The sequence below is a fragment of the Pezoporus wallicus genome, unplaced genomic scaffold, assembly GCF_028554395.1.
Source record: "Pezoporus wallicus isolate ANWC-B61680 ecotype Strahan unplaced genomic scaffold, APGP_CSIRO_Pwel_v1 contig_227, whole genome shotgun sequence".
Classification (NCBI taxonomy): Eukaryota; Metazoa; Chordata; class Aves; order Psittaciformes; family Psittacidae; genus Pezoporus; species Pezoporus wallicus.
Window position 1 is genome coordinate 7,440,500 of NW_026635704.1, and position 23,735 is coordinate 7,464,234.

Below are 23,735 nucleotides of genomic sequence, written 5' to 3' on the forward strand. Positions count from 1 at the left end.
TTGGCATGGCATTAGTTGGGCCAGAGCTACATTCTCTTCTCTGGGTCACAGCCTGAGTCCCCTTGTGGTGGGGCAGATGGGAAGGTCCAAGAGGGATGACAATGGTGGGAAAGGACTTGCAGGATTCAACAGGATGGTGGGGGTTGAAATGTTAACACACACAGCCTTTCAGATTTTATCATATAAAGCACTGCTGAAGCTACATTTTGCAATGAGTTCAACTTTTTAACATTATACCAGGAATTGAAGGCCATCAGTATGAAAATACGTCTTGTTTCAAGGGGTAGCTTCCCTCCTGCTGCTTCTTCTGTCAGTGGAGTAACTATTTGCTGTTGACATGAAAATAACTTAGTTGTAGCTGTGAGTTCTGACTGTAATCATGAGCTGCAGGTTACAGAGAAAGGATGAGTGTCAAGTACCAGCAGATAATCTCTCAAGAAACTGAGATTGTGTTTACACTCAAGTGTCTGATGATAACAGATTTTAAAAAAGAAGGGGAGCATTTCTCCCTCTCAGCAATTATGACATTGGCAAAACAGATATATTTCCACAAGGCTTTGGTAGGCTTTCATGGCTGTATTCTCTCGTGTGTGCAGCTGCTTTTGTTAGCAATCAGGAAATTACACAGCTGCAAGGTGGGGGGGGCGAAGGAAGGGGCAAAAAAGGGGAGATATGGAGAAGGTAGAAAACTATGTTCTACGAGGAAATATAGGATTTGTTCCCTCCAGCCACCTTTTGAAATGTTCTTAGCTTTGAAATTGTGTACATATCAGGGGTTGTTAGGTACACAAAAATAAATCAATCAGTATCTTCTGGAATAAAAACCTGGGTCAGCGACTTGGCAGACTTCAAGTATTGTTTTCCCTGAATGCGGGTTATGGAACCAGGAGGGTCTTTTTCCAATTTAAAGCACATAGGGATTTCAGTCTTAAGATGCTGATAAGTAATTTAAATAATGCATAATTTTTAGCAGAAGTAATTATTTTACTTCATTTACATTCTAGCCAATCAGTCAATGGCTTAACACTGCAGCAAATTCATACTAACATCCTCCAGGGACTAGTTTCCTTTGGCTGGAGTCTGTCAGCATTCAGAATGCCTCCTTTCCCTGGGAAATCCTGAGCAAATTTGAACAGTGTAATGTGTAAAGCCTCATGAGGATTTCTTATACTGCTATAAGTATGTGGTTTTATATACTTATATATATATGGTAACTTGGAGGGAAAATGAATCTTGTTATTTATCAGTGCACATCTAATCAATTGCCAAATTCACAGAGAGTTTTTTTATGACTGATTTTATTTTGGTAGAAGAGTGAAAGATAGAAAAAAATTACAATGAATACAGCAAAGATGCTTAATGTTTAGGGGCTTTGTTGTACCTGAACTCCTTTAGGATTACAGTACTCTTATAAACTGAAAATCCTTATTCTGCCAGAAGTGAATATCTTAAATCATGAAGTAGTCTGACACAAACACAAAACATTAAATTTGTAGTGAGTTTACTTCCCTGAGGCATCTCAACTAGCAGTAGATAGACACAATCTCTGTTGGGGGAAGCATTAAAAAAGATGAGTGTATGAAAATTAGCAAGATATCAATGATGTAAATAAAATAAGCATAACACTGCACTGAAGTACCAAAGGAATTTCAAACAGGCAATATATGAGCATGAGTATTCAGCAGCAGAAAACAAGACAACTGCAAACTAAATTATATGGTCTTACACTCCTTTTTCTGCACTTCACTCTTTTCATCACCTTGAATATTACTCTCTTCGCCCTTGACCCTCACTGTCATTTTGGTTTTCATCTCTTACTAGATCGAATTTGACTTTCGGAAGCCTTGCACACAAATATGCCAGTGCCCATTTTCTCACTTGCCTGTGACTAAGAGAAATGTGTGATTTTGGCTTCAATGAAGCTGTGTCAATTTATAGCTCTTGTCTGAATGTGAAGCAGAATGCTGCCACACAGTGAACTTTTTTTTTCTGTACTTGTTTAACATCATTACTTGTGAGTCTGCTTAATCCTTGCATTAATTTTTTTTTCTGTCCACATACCATGGAATCACAGAATGGTTGAAGTTGGAAAATACCTCTGGAAACAGACTTAGCTGCTCAAAGCAGGGTCAGTTAGAGCAGGTTGCCTGGGACTGTGTCCAGCTGGGTTTTGAATATCCCAAATAATTAGAGACTCCACAAACTCTCAGGAAAATCTGAGCCAATGCTCAGTTACTCTCACAATAAAATAATTTTTCTCTTATGTTTGAATGGTTTTTCCTGTATTTCAGTTCATTTCCATTATCTCTCGTCCTGTTTCTGGGTACTGCTGTGAAGAGTCTCACTCCATTTTCTTTTCCACCCCATTAGGTATTTATACACATAGGTAAGTTTTTGTTGAGCCATCTCATCTTCAGGCTGAACAGTCCTAGCTCTCTCAGCCTTTCCTCATACGTAAGATGCTCCAGTCCTTTAATCATCTTTGCAGCCCTTCACTGGACTCACAACAGTAAGTCCATGTCTCTCGTACTGGGAAGCCCAGAACTGGACCTAGCAGCATGGATGTGTCTCACCAGCACTGGATAGAGAGTAAGGACCACCTCTCTCGACCTGCTGACAGCACTCCTCCTAATGCCGTGCAGAATGACCCTAGCCTTCCTTGCCACAAGAACATGCTGTTGGCTTATGCTGTCCATCAAGACCCTCGGGTCCTTTGCTGCAGAGCTGCTTTCCAGGTGGTTGACTCCCAGACTATGCTGGTACCTGGGCTTATTTGTCCACAGGGGAAGAACTTGGTATTTCCCTTTGTTAAACTCCACCAGTTTCTTGTTTGTCCATTTTTCCATCTTGTTGAGGTCCTTCTGAATGACAGCACAACCATCTGGTGTATCAGCAGCAACTTCCAATTTTGTATTGTCTACAAGTTTGCTGAGGGTGCACCCCCGTCCCATTATGTAGGTCATTAATGAAGTGGTTGAACGGTACTGGCTCCAGTATTGAGCCCTGGGATACATCAATAATGACTGGCCTCCAGCTAGACTTCATGCTGCTGATCCCAACACTCTGAGCCCAGCAGTTCAGCCAGTTCTCAGTCCACCTCACTCTCTTCCTATCTAATCCATACTTCATCAGTTTCTCTAGAAGCATGTTATTGGAGACAATGTGAAAAGCCTTACCTATAGTCAAGATCACCTCACTCTCTTCCTATCTAATCCATACTTCATCAGTTTCTCTAGAAGCATGTTATTGGAGACAATGTGAAAAGCCTTACCTATAGTCAAGATAAACAACATCCACTACTCTTCCCTCATCTACCCACCAATCATCTCCTCATAGAAGGATATGAGGCTGGTCAGGTATGATCTCTCCTTTGTAAATCCATGCTGATTACTCCAAATAGCGTTCTTGTCCTTCATATGTTTGGAAATGGCTTTCAGGATTGTTTCTCAAAGGCTAAGGTAAAGCTAACCAGCCTGTAGAGCCTTGGATTTTCCTCCTTGCCCTTGAAAACAGTATTGACATTGCTTTCTTCTAGTCCTCAAGGGCCTGACTTGATCAGTGTGATCTTTCAAAGATAGTAGAGAATAGCCTCACAATAACATCAGGCAGCTCCCCCAGCACTCATGCTGCATCTCATCAGATCTAATGTACTTGTGTATGTCCAGGTTGCTTAAGTGTTCTGTAAACTGATCCTCTTCCACTGAGCATAAGTCAACCTCACTTTGGATTTTTCCACTAGTCTCAGGAGCCTGGGATTCCTGTAAGCTAGTCTTACTAATGAAGATCAAGAAGAAAGACATTGAGTACCTTGGCCTTGGTCCATTTTTTCCAGGTTCCTACCCCATCCGGCAGCAAACCCATATTTTCTGTAGTCTTCTATTTCGTGGTGATATACCTGTAGAAGCCTTTCTTGTTGCTCTTCACAGTCCCACCAGATTTTGCTCCAGAAGGACTTTGGCTTTCCTTATCAGGTTTAAATCAGCTTCAATCATTTCTCATTGTGGGCTCAAGCTTACCTTAAGCCTTGCTTTTGTTTTAGTGCTTTCAATGTTATTGTCATAATTAAAGATTTAAAAGGTGGTTACTTTAATTCATTTCACACTGCTGTTAGGCTTAAAGAAATAAACTACACACGGTATTTCAAGGTGTGCTCTTTCTTACTGAACTCCCCTGAATGTTGATTCTCTTCCCAGTCATTATTGTTTTGTAACTGATAATGCTGGTATCTGAACCATGGGAAAACATCAGAGGCTTCACTGTGCCTGTGAGCACTCTAAGCTCTAACCTGTGCTCCCTATGGTCTGAGCAGTGTGCTTCTTTTATCACCATAAAATGCCACCAAAACAATCCTGACCTTTCAGTTTTGTTACGAGATGATTTTATGTCACACATTCCATTTTTACTTTACATTAAACCCGAGTTCTTGATACATGGGGGCATACTAATTGCACAGGGAACTGAATGCATGCATACAATGATCTAGTGCTTTGCCCAATGGAAGCAGTTAATATTAGCTTGGATTGCTGCTGAAAGAGGAGAGACATGTTCCTTTTCCTTCTTTTTTTTATGTCTTAAAGTATAGATTTTCTGCTTAAATGTGAGCTGTTGCAGGTAGAAGAGCCAAATGGCATTACGATGGGGAATGCAGAATGCAGAATGCGTATGGTAGAGCACTTGAATGTTCTGCTCACTTCCATGTGAAGCCGGGGAAAATTATAAACCTTATGAAAAAAAAATGCATTCAGGGCTTCTCATGGAATGTAGTGTGTACAGACTTGTTTGTTTGGACTCTGAATGTGGCAGATTTTGCCACTCCTGATCATGATGAGTCCTACTCACTCTTAGGTGAGTAGGAGCATTTATTTCAAACAGCTTCTCTATGTCCGTGCACTTCTCATCAGAGGAAAACATGCACAATACTGCTCATATTTTTACCTTGAGAGGGAAGCTTTATGTGGAAGTTAGGGACATTCTGAATTTACTTCACCAAAAAGTTTAAAAGCTATTATACAGTGAGAAGCTCTACAATTCTTTGGGAGTGGGAGCTGCATGCAGAGTACCCTTGAAAGCTGGCCAGAAACCTAGCCATCCCTGCCTATGCTCTATAAATGATTTTTTTCCTGTCTTAGCAGATCATGTGAGACTAGAGACTAGCAGATGGAGACAGAGAAGACAGATCTGCTGCTGCAAAACTAGGTTACCTTTGTAAAAGTAAGATTTTTATTCTCTGAACAGAACGCAGGTTTGAGTATGCAGGGGTAAGTATATTGGCCTTATTTCTACCTCCTTCTCTGCAGCAGTGCAAAAAGCTATCTATCTCATCTCAAGCTGAAGTGGAAAGTGGTGTGTGAGGGCCAAGGGAACCCAGAGCAACATTCATTCACCATTTTTAGGTGATTGAAGTGATGAGCAGGGCTGGTCCATGGCAGCGGTAGCAGCTGTTCTCAGGAGATGGTGGAGGTGTTTCAATTTTAAGTCTCTTCTTTTGTTTAACTGCACACAAACTGTCTGAAAATCTTGCACATGTGGTCAGAACTTCTGAAGAATGTTAGAAGGGCAAACTGCAATTTCAGATTCAGGCTCTGCATACCCCCAGCAGTTACTATATGACTTTTCCCATATGTATCAAGGCACATTTTCAAACCCCATCTCCGTGGCAGCAGCATTTGTAAATGGGACACAGCTGTGGTGATGTTACACAAAGAAAGGTACTGGATTTCCAGGGATAGGCTCAGGATATTGCATGGTATGAGCATCACCTTGAAAGCCTGTGCAGGTAGAAGCAATGCAGATGTAAAGATATGAAGATATGGGGTTGAGAGGGTACTTCAGCCTCATGTCTTCTGCAAAGGAAGTTGACTTTTTAAGTGAAGAGGAGAAGCTGAACTTTTCTTCACCCTTCTTCTCTTCCAGATACCAGACTATTTCCCCGAAACAAGTTCAGGGTGAAGGTTTTCCTTTAAGGCATGAACAATTAGCAGGGTATTCACACACTGCCAAACTTTATAGCTCATTATATTCTGAGTTTAACTCTCTATTCTGTTACTGTTCATTTTAGCTCATGCATTTCTGGTGAATTTCTGAATACCTCTGGGATTCTAAAACTCACCGTTTCTAAAATACTATGTAGGAACCTACTAACATTCTGTGATACTAGGTAAGAGCGGAACTCAGCAAAAGCACGAATCATTGGAAATGGTGGAAGACAGTTTAATGAGACTCACTAGCTCTGTCATCAAGATTAAAGCTTTGTAGCAGTGATGGCTGGCATAATCAATCTCTAAATTCATTTTAATGCCAAACCTCTCCAACCTCACCATGAATCTTAACAAATAATTCCGTATTTTTAGAATAATTCTCAGAGGACATAGAATCACTTACTTAAAATTCAGTGCAGCTACAAACTACTTATATTTATTAGTCCCATAACTAATCCGGTTTATATTAAAATCTCAAACAACAATTCACTCTCTGGATATTTCCTGTTTGGTTTGTTTTTTTTTTTTTTCTTCTTTATATTGCACAAAACTAGGCTTGCATAAGCCAAACAAAATAGCAATAATTTTTCTTCTTATCTGAAATGAACATTAGAAAGTTAGGAAATCCAGGGGATTTTAAAGCACTATGAGCTTCACAAGTACTTGTCAACTCTGCAAGACACCTGGAGCCTCATGATATTTTATTTCATAAGTGCCAGCCCAGCATCAGCCCATGTCTGTTCCCAAGGAGGTGCCTGATGCCTAGGGCTGGGGATGCACCAATGTTCCCTGGCTGCCCTGCCCCTGACTGGGGCACTGGGATGGATCCTAGCTCTCAGACCCAGTCCTGATGGACCTAGAAACTCCTTAAAATTCTCAGGTGACAGGGAACCATGGGATCCTGCAGTGGCTAGGCAAGATTTGGGACTCAACTTGAAGGTACAGCTCTCCTAATTAGCTAATAGAGGGACTGGATGGACAAAGTCCCCAATAAGAGTTTGAGTTAACACTTCCATATATATACGTACTCCAAACATTACTGGTGGTTTAGCTGTTTGTTATGAGAGACCTGATGTATAGCATGATGAGGACTGGAGTAAGCGAGCCCTTGTATACTCCACATAAATGCTGGTATATGCAACTGTCAACATTAAAACAAGAACCTTTTCTGTTCTACAAAACAGTCTCTCCTACACAGAAGGCATGAGTGTCTAAGTTATTAGGATGAGCCAGGATCATCAAGAATGTCCAGCACCACATCGCCATACTACTCTGCTCCTCACCTTCAGGGTGAAGCTAGTGAGAATACAAAACAGTGTTAAAAAAGAAGGCACAAATCAGCCTTGTGAATTACCTTTGTAGGTGCACAGGCCAGAATTCATCCAGCCTCCTTATACCAGCTAGAGAGGGCCACCTAAAGGCTCCTGTAGGTTTCTTGAGGTGTTAGTTAAAAGTGTTTTTCTGCTCCTAGCTCTTTTTTCATTGCACAATGCCAGCAATAAGGATAGAAACTACCAAATAAGCCATAAAATTGATCCTAAAGGAGCTCTCTGAAGTAGAACAAACCCAGGAGATAATCTGCAACAAGCTGAGATTTCACTTATATTAGCAGTGAAATTCAAAATGGCAATACTTTCAGAAAGATTCCCCTTGCATGTATAACTAATTCCTGGGAGGCTCACTTTTGCGAATGGCGTATGTTCTGTCATCTTTGATTGCAAACTTATTTACTGGTCAGCGGTGGAATTTCCTTGAATTGCTTCCACTCTGAATAAAATATTGCTGCTGGGCACCTTAGCAGTGAAAAGCAATGCAAAGGATAAACTGGCAAATTCAGGACAACAGGATCTTTCTCTCCTCTCTTTACCTAATGAAAAAATAAAAGGTATCTGGGAGATATTGACAAAAAGAGAAGCACTGTGACAAGAACTGCAAATCAAGCCTATGGCTCAATTGGCGTTGAAGTTATCTAAGGAAGATTTCTCCAAAGGCTGATGGCTGTGAAGTCCTGAGTCATAGAGCTACTGCTACTCCCACTGCTGGGAAACACTTGCTGGGAGCAAAGCAGCAAATATTGTTAGAACAGCTGCTGCTTATGCTTTGTTAATGAAGCAGAAAAAAAAAATGCTATATCAGTTGCTTTTTTGTCTTTCCTACATTCCTGAAATGCCTTATCATGTTATGGCATATGGGCCAATTTCATTTACAATGATACCTGCGTATTTCTAACTGTGATCACTGAGGAAGTGCATTCAACAGGGTGCAGAGAAGAAAATTTGTTGATTAAGAAGTCCCAAGGAACCTTGAACATCTCCAGGGTTATTTAGGACAAGAGAAGCTCATTGTGGCTGTCTGAGCCTCTTTTGAAGTCTTTCAGCATCCTGATCAAGAAGTCATTTTCTAAGAGTGGCATATTCCCAGATTGGTATTTCTTCATCTCCATTTAACTGATCACAGAATTCTTCGGGAAACACCAGAGAATAGGTATATATCTTCTGTCTGGTTACTCTTTTACATATATTAGGACTTCCCTGAATGTATCAAGAGCAGCACCCTTGACTGTTGGGCTCTCTGACTGAATAACTCTGAGCTGGGCTGAGCTTATGACACGGCTTTCCTAGTGAGAAGCTCTTTCCAGTGAGGTGGCACACTTCATGAGTCACTGCAAGCAAGAAAATGAAAACCACACAAACAAAAAATGTTTTTGACATAAAAAAGTACATTGCTACTTCTGATTAAACACCTGTTGTGCAGCCAAGCTGGAGGTTAAAGACAGAGCTGACTAGCTGAAAGGCTCATGAGAAAATATCCTTCCAAATACTTTGATCTGAAAAATCAGTTTTTCCACATGAGAGATTTTTTAAATCATAGAATCATAAAATAGTTAGGGTTGGAAAGGACCTGCAGATCCTCTAGTTCCAAACCCCCTGCCATGGGCAGGGACACCTCACACTAAACCTTCTCATCCAAGGCTTCATCCAACCTGGCCTTCAACACTGCCAGGGATGGAGCATTCACAACCTCCCTGGGCAACCCATTCCAGTGCCTCACCACCCTCACAGGAAAGAACTTCTTCCTTATATCCAAACTTCCCCTGTTTAAGTTTGAACCCGTTATCCCTTGTCCTGTCACTACAGTCCCTAATGAAGAGTCCCTCCCCAGCATCCCTATAGGCCCCCTTCAGATACTGGAAGGCTGCTATGAGGTCTCCACGCAGCCTTCTCTTCTCCAGGCTGAACAGCCCCAACTTTCTCAGCCTATCTTCATACAGGAGGTGCTCCAGTCCCCTGATCATCCTCGTGGCCCTCCTCTGGACTTGTTCCAACAGTTCCATGTCCTTTTTATGTTGAGGACACCAGAACTGCACACAATACTCCAGGTGAGGTCTCACGAGAGCAGAGTAGAGGGGCAGGATCACCTCCTTCGACCTGCTGGTCACTCTTATTTTGATGCAGCCCAGGATACGGTTGGCTTTTTGGGCTGCGAGCACACACTGAAGCCGGCTCATGTTCATTTTCTCACCGAGCAACACCCCCAAGTCTTTCTCTGCAGGGCTGCTCTGAATCTGTTCTCTGCCCAGCCTTTGCCTGGGATTGCTCTGACCCAGGTGTAGGACCTTGCACTTGGCATGGTTAAACTTCATGAGGTTGGCATCAGCCCACCTCACAAGCATGTCAAGGTCCCTCTGGATGGCATTCCTTCCCTCCAGCGTATCAACCGAACCACACAGCTTGGTGTCATAGGCAAACTTGCTGAAGGCGCACTCAATCCCACTGTCCATGTCAGCGACAAAGATGTTAAACAAGACTGGTCCCAACACCGATCCCTGACGGACACCACTCGTTATGGGACTCCAGCTGGGCATTGAGCCATTGACCACAACTCTTTGCATGCGGCCATCCAGCCAGATCTTTATCCACCAAGTGGTCCATCCATCAAATTGATGTCTCTTCAATTTAGAGACAAGGATGTCATGCGGGACAGTGTCGAATGCTTTGCACAAGTCCAGGTAGATGACATCAACTGCTCTACCCCGTCCATCAGTTCTGTAGCCCCATCATAGAAGGCCACCAAATTGGTCAGGCAGGATTTCCCCTTAGTGAAGCCATGCTGGCTGTCACCAAGCACCTTGTTGTTTTTCATGTGCTCTAGCATGGTTTCCAGGATAATCTGCTCCAAGATTTTGCCAGGCACAGATGTGGGAAAGCAACTTCCCCTTCATATTTTATTACTTTCTAGCTTTTTCCAGCTAGCAAACACATTTCGCAGCAATAGAGAAAATCTCTCCTACTGCTATTATTCATGAAGCTACTTTGTCATGAATACTTCTTGACTGCATAAATGGAAATTGCCTGGCTGTCTGGTTCTCATTTTGTTTGGAGGATTGTTTGAATGTGTTTGGAAACTGGATCTTTTGCTGCTCTTGGATCTAACTGCATTTTGTGCTTAACATACACACAGAAGAAGACTATTTAATCCCAGTTGACTGTGGCAGAGAAAAAGCTTCTCCAGGCATTAGTTAGTAGAATGTTTTGTAAGGCCATACGTAAACTAGAAAGTAACGCTGCCAAGATATATTCCAGGGTTTCGGCTCTTACCTATATCCTCATCCCACATGATTGTGTTTGATAATCAGTGAATCAAATGAAGACAACATGGAAAAAATAAAAACTAGGAAAAAAACAAAAGCAAAACTGAGGCAGAGTAGGCTTGTTTTCTTCTACCTGTACTTATAAGGCAAATGCGAGAGTAACTTATCTGAACTGGAGACAGTGGTTTGGTTGACATGATTTTTCTTTTTCTTCAGTTTCCCTGAAAAAATGCTGATTCACTTAAAAGGAATATTTTGGGTTCTCAAAATGTTTATTTACCTCAATATGCATCAGAATACTGTGGTGATGTTCTTTTAAAAACTGTTTGTAGTGAAGTGACTTTTTAAGGTGTTGCAGTTTAAATTCTGCTGATGGACCTCCTTATAATATTACTAATAGATGCTTAGAAAATACAATAGCAGCTTTACAGCTTGATTCCTCTATCCTTGACTACTTGAAATGGGGTCATGTTTGAATGGGAAAGTCTGTTTTCCTTTAGAAGGTGTCAGAGTACCTCACGTGTAAGTGCGGTCTTGGGCAAAGCTGGGAGTATAACCTTCTAAAAAGGGAAGGAATGGATCTGGCACTAGGTTTATCTGTTTTTCTGTGCATGTAGGATTCTTCACTCTACAGCCTGTATTGTTTCTTTTCTATGTCAACTTAAATGGTTGCAAGCTCATTGCAATATGCTGTGGGACAAGTGCTATAATTTCTGAAGCTGCATGGTATCTGTTTCTGTACAAGCCCTGCTCCCACCATCTGAGGAGGTTTATGAATTCTATTCTGCAGGAAAGGCTTTAGAGAAATCTTGAATTAGACTGCAAACCCTTTAGATGATTGAGCAAGCTGGGCCGTCAAAGCTGAAAATGCTATGTACATTCAAGTCATGGGCTGAAAATCCAGAACTCATCCAAACTGAGTCCAGTGAGTGAATGATGTAGTTGTAGAAGAGTAAGTGATGTCCAGAGGGATTTTTCTCGTTTCTACTTTCTCAGAGTAGAGGTTATTAGTAGATTCACACACATCATAATTTCTTTTTAGTTTTCGAAGGGTCAGATAAGCAGTGCACCACTTAGGAGGCTGTTATTCAGGAAATCATCTCTGGAGCAATTTGTAAGCAATTGTATGCAAGTGTGATTAGATAGTATCGATCATGCTTGTATTCTAAGTACAAGCAGAAGAGAAAAAGTTAAAGTCTATATTATTTGGGTTGGAGATGCAAAGGTGTCAAAAATGTTCAAAAAAGATGCAGTCTTGCAGAGCAGTCTGTTAGGTAAATCTTGGGTGACTCTTTTCACGTTGACTGAGGAAACATCATTGTGGTAAAACATGTAGCATAACATTATCCTAGATCATAAACTTTCCTCAGAACACAGGACTTGGGTCTTGCAGAGTGGGGCATACCTAGTTACACCCTAAAAAGTAGGTTTTTTTCCCCCATGGTTTCCACACACTGAGCCTTAAAGTCCAGATATATTTTCCTTCTGGTTGTGACTTTCTGTGCAAACTGCTCTATCACTGGTTCTGAATCATATTTCAGAAGTCTGACATTTATTGCTACTGTCTTAAGAAAGGGGAATAAACACCATCCAAACATTACCTTTAGTGGTAGCCTGTGTCTGTGGGCACTGAAGGACTGACATTTTGTTTGACAGAAGCATTAGGCTATGGTCTTCCTCAGCTACCTCTTTGTTTTGAAATGGGGGCTGAGATTGCTGTAGTGGGTTTCCTCAACTTCATGCTTGGTTTTCTGATATTGCTTGGAGCATGTCCAGTCTTCCTACCCTGCCATATGTTGCCACCCACCTATTTTCCTATAGCACAAGTGATCCTTGGAATAAATATCACATGTTGAGTAGAACCATGTAACTTTAAATTTGCTCATGGGCATAGTTGTTTTCATTCTTCTAGTCTGTCATGTTCCACCTGTTTCTGATTGCTTTCAGGCTTTGACTCCATATAGCTAAAGGTTTCTCAAGTTTTACTTGTGGCCTCCCATCAGGTTGTGCTGCCTGGCTTTATCCTGTTGACAATTTAAAAGGCTCTTAGGCTCATCTGCTTCTAGTAGGCACTATCCAAACATTACCTTTAGTGGTGAACTGTGCCTGTGAGCGCTGACGTTATCATTATGTAAATATAATGTTATGTGAATATAAAATTATTGTTATTTACTAGTGAGATGCCAATCAGCTTCCCTTGGTAGACCACAAATCTCGATCCCAAGGGTGCAGACCCACACAGGCATGGGGACATCATCAGAGTAGATAGTTTCAAGCAGCCAGAGGAGCCTAGGCTCAAACCCCTTGTAAAACATTTCTGGTTTTATAGTCTTAATAATTAGCTGCGATATCTCTGCATGGGACTAACACATATGCGTATTTGAAGTCCTGAACCAAATAAAGATAGATGGAAGAGGAAAGAAAAGTTTCCTGTGACCTTAATGGTGCAGATGGGAAAATACTGTCTGCAGAATTTTCTTGACAAAGTGCAGCTTCAGAAACAAAACAGGAAAAAATGACTGGTGACAAGTATCTGATACTGAACAGATTTGATTTGTTTCTAGTGGGAGGATTGTTCAGTTAAATCACCTCTTGTGTTTATTAGGATTCACTGAGGAAAACCTCTGTCCATCAATAGACTTGTATTTTGAATAGTGAACTTCACTTTCAAAATTTGTGTGATAAAATATGTCAGCTGTTAATCAACTACATCTAAATACTGTCTTAGAAAAGAAAGTTCATGTGTGGCTAGTGCCTGGTCAGTAACTCAATGTCCAATGCAAAAATTCATATGTTTTCCTAAAATACAGAGTTTAGAGAAACACGCAGAAATTTCTATTTTGGCACACATAGCAAAAGATAATGTAAAATGAAGAGGAATTTGCCAAGCTAGTGGCAAAGTTTTTAATCATTATGTAAATTTATGAGAAAGAAAAGTAATTCTGTATTGATTAAGAAAAGGATATTCTGACTTAAATTCAGAAGACACTGCAAATATACAAGTATAGCCAGAATGCAGAAGAATCTTGTACATCTGTGAATACCTAACTCACCACTTTCCTCCCCACTGAGTCTAGGGCATAAGCACATCTCAGAAATCAGAGCTGTGAGCTAGCTGTACCTGAAATAATTCTTATTTTATCAAAGACTACAGGTCTTTAAGCCTGAGACCTTTCTCTCTCCTAGAATTGGTTTTCTGTGGAGTGATATTCAGGATAAACTAACAAGTTCTTCTTTAGCCTGTGATTAAAAACACCTAGTGCTCTCTAAGGTGATATATTTCAGATGTAATGATCACCTGGATTCTTTGTGATTTTTTTTTTTTATTTTTTGAAATTTCTTCTATCTTCAGGTTCTACTCAAGACTCTTTACCTCTAATTAAGCATTTTCTGTCATCAATAGCACTTTGTTATTTGTGAACCTGGTTATTTTTCCATCTTATTTTCTCTCTTTTCCAAAGCTATGAGAAATAATCCCAAGTTAAGTTTTTTTTTTTGCTCTGACAGTAGGCATGCACTTTTGAGGGGATCATTAATTTTGCTGAACTACAATTATGTTCAGTCTCAGCACACTCAGGTTCTTCAAAGAACCTGTCAGACTCAATCTTCTTTGAGATTTCGATTTTATTCTGCTGTGCTTTGGACCTTTTTGTGGCCTTTTTTCCTTGTTTCTGTTCAGATTTACTTTGCCTTTCTCTAGAAAAAGTCCCAACCTTAAAACAATAAACTGAGATAGCTGCCTGTAAGGCATTTTCTAACACTCTTGCTAACACTCATGTTATTTTATTGTTAACATAACAGTTTTACCATCATAATAAAACTTTTATTTTATTTTATGGGTTCTATTTTCTTGAGAACCAAAAAATTGCACAGATGACAGATGAGTAATTTATCAGAGTCTGTCAGTCATGATCATCTTTAGTAGTCTTATATGTTTTGGGAATTGTTTGAGTTTCAAATTTTTAATATTTTGAAATCAATATTTCTTTTAATATTGATTAACAGTGAAGTAGGGGTTCTCAGCATATCTGTAACATCTTTTTCTGTTGCTTCTGAGCCTATCTGCTTACAACTTTCCTTGACTTTATCTCCAAATCTTCATGAATTTGTTAGGTTGCTTGTGTATTCATTAACAGCTGTTCAGTTACGAAATTGGTATTTAACTTGCTGTTCATTATACTTAGGAAGAATAGAGTGTCCGAATTGTAAACTCAATGAGTGTTACATTTGAAAACAGAAAGACAGTTGATCACTGTGGTAAAGAGGACAGAAGTTAATTTAAATTTTATAGATGCTTCTTTCGTCTATATTGTGATACTGGTTATTTACTCTAAGAATAGTGTAATATGATGTTAGGCTTTCTTTCAGAAAAATACATAAATAATTAAGATAGTCTTGAGCAATGTTGTAAAATTAGTAAAAAAATTAGCTAAAATAATCTAGGATATCCTATGAAATTCCCAGTGATCCACTGAGCACTTAAATTTTCTGTTGCTTAACTCTGTATGTTTTACTCTTGATTGCATTTTGGAAGTGTAATGAAATAAAAAATGCTTATATAATCTGCATAACCCTATATGGTAGGCAAACTGTCTTTTATTTCCTATACTATTTTATAATCAGTTCAGAAAAATATTTGCTATGTTTATCACTTAGTAAGAACAAAACCTACTGGCTAGTTGCTGGGATTAACCATATGTATGGCAAACCCATGCTCTTCCAAAGATTCATCATTCTAGACTCTGCACTATTACAGCTCAACAGAAGCTTTGAGATTGCCTTTGTGACAACAGGATGAAGACCTGTGTGTACAAGGTAAAACAACCTGAGAACTTCCCACAACTACTTTCAGGTATTCAAAAATAGATTACATCCTTCATATCACTGAAAGGCAGCAGGCAGATTATTCAGTTAACAGTCTACTGGAAAACTGTGATGAAAATTCAATATAATTTTATCCCAAAAGATTTCTTCCTTTCTCTTGCACAGTCATTCTCAAATGGTGGCTTAGAAATGTAATTAGTTGAACTACTGACCCCAAGCAGCTAAAAAAAGGAAGCAAAGTAAATCATGTCTTTTTTAAAAGAGAAACCCATTCTGAGTTCCCACATACTTATTCCTTATGGCAGATATGTATAGGAACATGCATGTAAGTAAAATTAATGTTTTAGCAATGGCAGCTCTGATGTAAAAACCTCCACTTTTTATTATTGTTTGGAAATGTTTTTTAAATATGTTTCCTTAAAACCACATCTTCCAAAGTGGACTTGATTTAGACATGACTTTGAAAATCTCCAAGCATTCTGAATGTCAAACACCAGTTACTGTTCTGTGCCTTAAGTCCTATCAGGATAAGGATGATTAAAAACACCTACATGGCCTACTGACTCTGACATGATAAATGAGCCCAGTGTCACTTGACACTGATTTCCTAGTGGAACAAGGCTTCTAATTATGTGATTTGTACCTCTGTCAAACTAAGGCAATGGGATTAAAAGAAACAAACATATCAAAGTCAGTTAGTTATTAATAGTTTCATCCACTCCAAACTGCTAATCAAAATGTCTTGAGAGCCCAATGGCTACTTTAACTCCAGTTTGGATACTTCAGCCATTTTAGGTACTTTCTATTCCATTAGACCATCTCACTGGCAATTATTTCAATGTTTAAGTCTCTATGAGTTTCATAGCTATTCCTTTAATAATGACGCAGTCACTAAGGATGATGTCGATGTTAATGAATAGACTAGGCATTAGGTTTTGCAGTGAACACTTTATGTGCAGAATTATCTTCTGTTTTCATCAGCTTTGTATACCTACATTTCGGTACTTTGTAATTCTGGCTCTTACTTTACATTATTCCAAAATCTGTCTGAGTTATTTTCAGGTTTTAAATTGTTCTCTATGGTTGGAGAGGCATTACTGCTTTGACTATTCATTATTCCTCATTTGCTGCTTGTATTGGACAGTTGGTCACTTAAATGCTTTTCTGTTGTTTGCTTCACTTGACTGGATGACTTCCAGCCTACAGATGAATTTTAAAATAGACAGTTAAACAATCATAGCATAAATCAAGATTTACATTGGTTTCTCAGCCAGTAATTCTCTTAACCCACTCATGAAAAACAGATGTAAGGAAAACCAAACAACATGGGTGATGTCACCCTTTTTACTCATGTCTAATGTACAACAGTATTTTACAGAAACTAGATGGGCTATGGTATTACCAGTACTGAGACAAGTCTGCTTTTACATTGTAACTTACAGCTTATAACTTTTTCCAGTCATCATAACTTCCATCAGATATAAAGAAAGATGTGCAAGAAAATGTTTTAATATGTTATAGCCATACTATTAAGCTTATTCCCTTTTGCTTATTATAAGAACATTTCTCATATTGAAGGCATTTTATTAGCTCATACAAACTAATGGATTTCTCACAGTCTTCAACAGAACCATACAGGTATATTTTTATATCACTTGAAGATCTTTTCCTAAAATGAGCTTTTCAGACAAAATATGCACTCTTCTTCTAATGGGCATGTGGGAGACCTGAGAAATCTCACAGGTCCAAAGAAAGCCTCAAATCAAAATCAAACTAAGACCTATCTATCTCCATTAACCTAGCTATGAATGGGGGTGGACAAGCTCTTGGGGCTTGGGAGCATCCATGGCCAAATGCTAGAAATTCGTCACAGACCTTTGCCTACAGAAATGAGGCTCTTCAGTGATTCCAGACTGGCAGGCCAAGAAAGCTTAATTGAATCTTGTGGTTTTATTATGGTTCTCACTCTTCAATATTGTCTTTTGCTCTGAGATTCTTAAAATAACTATCTTAACATGGCTAATAAGAAAAATTCGTGCAAGCAAGAAGTGTAGCTTTTAAAAAAATATATATATTTTAAATTTGAGATGATTTTTACATAACAATGTCTATCTGTATTACCTACTCTGGGGCATTTTTGTTTTATATTCCTTAGCACATAAAAGGGCTTGTAAGGTCTGCCATGCTTTTTAAAAGTAAATGGATAAATGTGATTTACTTTGAGCTGTATTTTCAGTGCTCTGATTAATATAAGAATTTGATGGATTAAATACTCTCTGACTTACACTGTTTACTGTAAAATGATAACCCAAAATATTTCTAATTTGAACTGACCAAAGAATATTATTGCCTTTGTTCTACATGGAAGAAGAGATAAATGTGTAAAATTTGGGATTTTTGGCCCATAATTTTCTCACATAACTGTATGCCTGTTTTTTTTTCAAATGAGAAAGCAGAACTAGATATTCTGAAGTAACTAATTCCTTGTGTTGATTTGGGAATAACTTTTATTGAAGAAGGCAGATTTAGAATGAAGCAGCTGTGTCCACATTGAAGGTGACCAGAGATGTTTTATCACTTCATATGTATTGGCATGTTTAAAAATGTAGGATTTAGCAATATGCTATAAAATATGTAATGCTGCCTGTGGACAGGTATAGACAAGATCTCTGTCTACACAGCCCATGATCACTATTTGGGATTTTCTACTTATATATGAAACCCTTGAACATTTCACATATTTAAAGTGTTAGGAAATCTGTCTTTTTCTTCAAGTAATGGGTTTTGAGAACTCCTCATTAAATTATCCAGCCTATTTATGACCCATCATCATGGTCTTAACTGCTTATTTTACTGAATGGTTATTTCTTTTTTTTTTTTTAGCTAAAGTAAGAGCAGCAGAAATCATGAAAAAGATGGATAATCTCTTTTTTTTTGTCATTTTGCTGATCTCAGTAATAACTTCAGCAAGTTGAACGAACAGAGTTAATGAAAACTGATACATAAGTTCTTGGATGCTTTGCAATTCTTGGGAAGTTGAGAGAAGAGTGACTGTTACTAACATCTGTGGAGAAGGCTCAAAAAATCCTTATGCTGTTTTTACCTATTTGACAACATTGAAGGCTGATGTGACTTTTGAAAGAATGCAGTGACATTAGAAAATTCTGTTACAAAAGCAAGAGGAATTATAACAAAATCAAGTATCTAGTAAAATACTAATGACATCATAAAAAAACCATGATGTTCAGGGAGGAGTGCTATGAACACTGACTTTCTGCTCTGCTTTCCTCACTTTCTCATTATTTCTGAGAATTCAGCTGTAGACTGAAAGCCTGAAGGCAAGAACACCTTGGAAATGACACCTTAGCAAGAATTCTAACTCGAACATGCACTCCCACTCACCACCTGTGTAATTCATTGCAAGGAATATTTAAGGTATTAATAGATTGCGGGTGATGCAGAAGCAGAGATCCCTGTCCAGACAGTACAGAATGCAGATCTCTGTGCACTGGTAAATGATCCTGCCAAAGCTGCAGGGGATGCTGCTACAGTCGCTGGGGTAACCCTTTGTTGGTTTCAGTGGTGCACATCTGCTTTCAGGTCTTCAGCCTCCACAGTCTGTCTGTAACCCTGCTGTAAAAGTGTTGAAATGCCCCAAAGGCTTTAGCTGTCTGATGACCGGGAGTCCAGGATCCAGCTATGACATGGTACAAGTGTGTAACCTTCACCCAGATTGCTGAGAAAGAACATCCAAAAAGAGCTGTGAAGAACTCTGTATAGAGAAAAGGAAGGTAAAAATCAGGATTTCAGGATGGAATAGTTAGCAACTCAAGGATTCGAAAGGGATAGCATTGATAAGGTATGAAATCTTACAGAGAAAAAAAAGCAAATAATCAGGTTGTCAAGTCAAGTCATTGGTGCAATCTGCATCAATGGATCTGGTGAAGACACTAACTCAGCAATGCTGAGAATCTGTCTCTGGGGGCTGTGGTGGCTTCCCCTTCCCCTCCTGCCTGCCTGGCAAAGGCTCCAGTGACTTGTCAGGGATGGTGACTGCTCTAAGGCCTAGCTCAATGGCTTGGAGAATACTAGCTGTACTTTTTGTGACCTAACCCATGGATAATTGTTTTCTACTTTGAAGTTGCATATGTTCCTGGCTAAACTTGTGTCTGGCTAAAGATGCTGTAGCAAGTTGACCCCAGAAAGGGTTTGTAACACCTCCAACAGTCTACTTCATCAAATTAATCTTTTCCTCAGTAGGGCTATTAAGCCAGGGCACTGATAATGCCAACTATCCCTGCACTTTCAGACTGGTCTGGTGGCTGTCCCTGGGGCTTACTGAGCAGTGCCTTGAGCGGTGTCCTGTCTGAGCAGAAGGGATACTGGGGAATATGTCTGTGCTGGAGTTAAAGTTACCAAGGTATCACTGGAAGCATGGACCCCACAGATGGCTAGCAGCCTCCAAATCTACCTGCTTTTTTGGGTAGGCTTTCTAGACTTCACTTTGCTCCATGTAACTCTATTCATACCAGGAGAGTTTGAAACAAGGCTAGGCACCTTAGCTGAGCAGGACACATGAGGTAACAGGAATGTTCACAGACCCTGTGTGAACAAACAACCTACTACAAGGAAAGCTTAATTTATTTAGGGCAAAAGCCTGTAAGAAGAAAGGATGCAATAAGTTGACCACAATTACATCAAGGCTGTATAGTGTATATCTGTCTTCCCATTTTCTCAGCGTCCTAAAGCACTTGGCACAGCGGCTGGGATGCAGGTGGCAGCCTCATAGTCACCAGCCATTTCTGTCTTGCCGGGTGTCAAGGAAAAGGTCTGTCAGTTGTGCAGGAGCATTGTTTTTATAATCTTGCCACCCCTTCAGGAACGCGAGTCACTTCTGAGCTGTTTAGTGACACCAGCACTATTCTCTGCAGCGGCAAAACATCTGTGTCACCGCTTGGAAGTAGGATGCTCTGATGCAAGTGCTCTCTCTTCTTGTTTACTTCAAGGTCATTTATGCTACTGCCAAAAGGAAAGGAGTTATCCTCACTAATTTGATCAACCTGGTCTAGTGGAAGCTGTTGCTGCCCATGGCCAGGGGGTTGGAACCAGATGATCTTTAAGGTCTGTACCAACCCAAACCACTCTGTGATTCCGTGATTATACAATTTTTTTTTCTTGTTTTCCCCTATTTCATTAGTCCATACTTTCACAGGAAAGACTAATAGCTTCTTGTGCAGTAATGTCACTATCCTGACTAGATTGTGCTTGCTATTCATAAAATCATTGCGTATCAATGTTAGTTAATTATCAAACAGCAGCTTCTTGTTCACCACCAACACCCATCCAGAGGAAAGACTCTACCTGTGTATATTGAGACAAATTCCTTCCTGTGAAATCTCACTGGCTGTGCTTCATAATCCTAGACTGCCTGACATTTGTAAATCAAAAGCAGCAAACAGGTCAAAGCACACTGCAAAACACGCTAGATGCCTGCACAATTTTCTGACAGAATCACAATTCCATTGCCTGGTGGGTCGCAGGAAAACAAAGGACATGCTTTTTTTTCACCTTGTCAGAATCTATCCTTCAGCTGGAATTCAGGAGTGAGCCTTTTGTATTGTTCTGTCCTACAAAATAAGTATGAAAGAGCAAATATGAGCTGAAGTAAAACATTTTTAGTCAGGACAGCACAGCAACATATATGAAGAGCTGTTAAATTTTGGTTGCATGTTCCAAAATAGGTTTAATTTCATGACAAGATGGCCGAAGCAAATTCAGGATCTTCTGAGGTAAGGGAAGAAAGTGGGGAGTGAAAATGGCTCTGAGTCATAGATGAGTACTAATCTTGGAGGCTGTGCACAAGCAACACTTTCATTGATCTCAGTGGAGATCATTGCTTGCATAAGCACTTCCGGATCAGGCTCATTTTGAGTGCTGAGTCAGCCTAAGCCTCTCAAATTTATTTATTTTAGCAAGCCGTTAGTTTGGTAAGTGTGGGAAGATATTTTAATTGCTTGTAAGCTGTGGCTCCCCCAGCCTGATGCTTAAAGAGTCATAACTTAAAAAAGTAAAATGCTTTTATGGGAAATTAAGGTAGAAGAGGATGATTATTCACTTTATTCCATTTCTCAGTGTTTGCAGAGAATCAAAAGCCTCCTGACATTACAGGGGTTCTGATATTCCAAATATTTTATGACAAGAGTCACTTGCAAGTATTACTTGATCTTCTTTGCACTGGTAAATATTTTCAGCTTAAAATCTAAAAGGGCATGTATTTATCTAAGAAAAAAGAATACTGTTGGCAGTAATATATATCCCAGTATATACCCTTTCTTGACAAAATCCTAACTGAGATTGAGTAATACCTGAAGGTTCTTACAGGTCTTTCCCTATACGAGTATTTCCCACAGCATTTTGGCACTTAGGGACCTGCATTATTTCTGTATGTATATACTGTCCTTGATCCTTTACCCAGAAGTCATCACATACTTCAGAGTTCACAGCTGGCAGAGATTCACATCTGTGAATATTTGTATCTGCTATGCCTTGTACTCTACAGAGGAGTCCACCTGAAAAGCTACTGTAAAGAATAGGTATGTTTAGCATTAATATGTTTGTGATTTATATATATAAAAGGAACGATGTTGCTATTTTCTTTAATGGTGAATAAATGCTGCAGTTTGGAATAAGTGTTTCACAATGCAGAGGCTTTTGTAATACTCTAATAAAAATCTGCATGTGATCAACCAGTGAAATGCAGTTGGTTCTTTTACATCCATTAGAAAGGAGGGGAGTTCATATTCTCCAAGATTCCTTCAGGAATATTTAACAACAGATTAGATCATTAGGGTTTGTGACTTGCAAGCCATTGATCTGAATCAGATTTGCAACTGTGATATAATGTTAAATTTATAAAGGGCTGAAACAGGCGGTTTTGTCCTAAAGGAGAAAAGCAGAGAAAAAAAATGGTTGAAGGCTGAATAGTGATTAGGGGATTTAAAATGCAGGACAGGAATAATGCCAGTTTAAGAACAGTTTTTTATGGAAGATCATCCCCATAAACAAGAGATGGAAATGACGGATAAAGTCATGCTTACTATGTGAAATCAGCTGTCCAGTACAGATAATACGTTTACAAAATCATTATGGTTGGATCCTGCTAAAGCCTTCCTCCCATTCCAACAGTTTCAATCACTGGCAAATTACTCTATTATTTGTTTCTGATTTGCCTTATTTTTCAAAATGGTTACAAACTGGTTCCATGGAGAACACGTAACAACTGTTAAACCTGCTAGAGCACAGAGATGGATAGGAAGATAATATTTGCAGAGCATCAGTTTTCCTTTGGTTTTTTAAAAATATGATCTTTAAGACTGAAATATGTTTGTAATCGTGTTATGTTTGCCACTGGGAAACCATGAGAGGTCTTGCAATTTACTAAAATCACCAGTCTCCAGAACTGCTTACATCTCAGTTAGGCTGCACACATTCTACCTGCAAGTCTGACCTAAATTCACACATCTTGCATGCATTTGCACTCATTTTTTTTTTGTCCAGATTAGTATAACTTTGAGTGAGTAGCACTCAGATTAGCCAGCTGCCCAAAGGCCAAAGACTTCTGGCACCCATTTTGCGTGGGTACAATTCTCATGTGGACACTGCATTATTTATGTTAAAAGTGTTTTTTTGGAAGTCCAATGAAATACATGAAGAGTGATTTTAGATGGTGGAAATGTACCTAAGATATGTTCTTGACAAGCCTGTAAGCACATTTTCTAAAAGAATGGACCAATACAATGTGAGTAGAAAGAGACCTCCACTGAAATAAGTCTCACTCATCAATGAAATCCACAGAACAATTATGAAGTTTACAAATGAGCAGTGAGTGATCATGCAGATAAAAACCCCTTTTTCATTTCAAAGAAAAAGAAACAAAATCCGTATTTTACCAGTCTTAAGAAAAGTTCTTAGGAAGATGGAGGACTCTTTCTCTCTGAGTTGCTTTTACAAAAGACTGCGGTGTTGACACATTTCCCCATTTGTAGACTAAGATTGACACTAGCATGAAGGACTCCTCTGGTGCCAGATGCAATTTTCGTATACAACACTTGCTTCGAAGTTCTAGGAGGTACCATCCTTTTGGGAGAGATGTCTTTGTTTCCCCTAGCATGGGAAGGACTTCTTCCCCTAACAGGTTCTCTGCTGTTCTGAAGCTTCCATATAGGCTTCCAGACAAACAGGATCCTCCCTACCGGAGTTGTTTTCCTTAAACATCCAGGCCCTTCAGAAATGTTATATGAACTAAAATTACCTGGTTTTATATCAAATTTAGCAGATGTTGT